The following is a 1523-nucleotide window of genomic DNA, read 5'->3' as shown; positions in this document are numbered from 1 at the left end:
CACAGGAGAGTGTGCAAATCACCAGTAAAGGGAAGCCAAGTATAACACCCACAAGCCTGCTCCCAATAACATACCTCCAACAAGGTTCTAATTCCCCAGTTGCTACCAGCTGGAGATCAGGTATTCAGCAGACACAGGTTTATAGGGGACAACTGAATCAAACTACAACACACGGGAAATGCTCTTAGTGGCTGAACCATCACCTAGCACACATTTTATTAAAAAATACTTTTATCTAATAGTAGTTTAATTGTGTATCAGAAAGCACTAAAACAGGAAATCAGTCAGTGTTTAAATACATAGTGTTCTTGGGCAGACTATGACATAATGACTTGATACTAAATGGTAAAATTTATATAATTCAGTTTCTGATGTCATGTCCACTCACTGGAAAGGGTGGGATGGACCACTGCTGCATCTCCTTGAGAAGGCCATGCTCTCCTTGGTACTTCAGCAGCTCACACACACGGACGGCAATGTCAGGTTCCCTAGAATCTATAATGAAGTCTTGGTAGGGTCTTAATGGTTCTGAACTATCTGTTGTTTTAATCAAGTCTTTCCTGTTTTTAACAATAAATAAACCTAGGTTTTTCTCTTCCTTTGAAATCTTCAACCTCAAATCCAGTCTTGTGACATCATCTTGTACTCTGAATAATGAGGCCAAAAGAGTCATTGGCTTTGGTGAAAGGCCTTCAACATTTTTACTAACTTTGTTAAATTCTTCTAAATTTGCATTAGCAGGTAAACCTATGTGTGGTGCCACGTCAAGATCAGGTGGATCAAGTGATGTACGTGGTCACCAGTGAGAATTTTCTTCAGTTCTACCCAAATTCTCTCTCCTGATATTCCAGCCAAGCCTTTGGCATTCTCTGCAATTGCTTCCAGAGTCTCAGGGTCATGGTCACCAGGTTTGTCTACAATTCTACCATAAAACCTGAAATACCTTAAAATTCGGAGATAATCTTCTTGAATCCTTTGCTTGGCTTGTCCAACAAATCTAACTTTCTTATTTTTTAAATCTGTATAGCCATTAAAGTAGTCAAGAACTACAAGATGCATGTGTAGAAACTCATGTCCTTATTTCAAATAATAACATAGGATGTCTGTGAAAATGGAAGTGAGATATTACCACCCCGGTTCCATATTAGTGCTGGCCCCACTGTGCCAACACTGTCAAATTTAAGAAAAAATACGAAATCTGTGTGGATGCTTAAAACATCTGAATGATCACTTATGAATGTAGTAATATTTGACTATGTATTTAGCTTATATAGAAAAATTTGGAAAATTTGCATCTTCATTTTACCTTTGCTTGCCTTATCTTTCCTTCTTTTATTTTTGTTCCTTCCTCCCTCCTTCTTTCTTTCTTCCATAAGGTCTTACTCTTTAACTCTGGTGAGACTAGAACTCACTATGTTTACAGGCTAGTCTAAACACAAGTTTGCAGTGATCTTCCAGCCTCTTACAGGGATGTGCCACCATGCCCAGTCTATCATATTTCTCAATTTTAATGAAAATGTAGA

The 1523-nt window shown here is 38.1% G+C and overlaps 1 pseudogene; it reads right to left on the bottom strand.

Moving 5' to 3' along the window:
• Positions 1–361: 361 nt before the first annotated feature.
• LOC123454069 lies at positions 362–1059 on the bottom strand (annotated as a pseudogene).
• Positions 1060–1523: the final 464 nt, after the last annotated feature.

The sequence above is a fragment of the Jaculus jaculus genome, chromosome 13, assembly GCF_020740685.1.
Source record: "Jaculus jaculus isolate mJacJac1 chromosome 13, mJacJac1.mat.Y.cur, whole genome shotgun sequence".
Classification (NCBI taxonomy): Eukaryota; Metazoa; Chordata; class Mammalia; order Rodentia; family Dipodidae; genus Jaculus; species Jaculus jaculus.
Note: the sequence above shows the minus strand (reverse complement) of the source record. Positions and strands in the feature narration are given on the sequence as shown.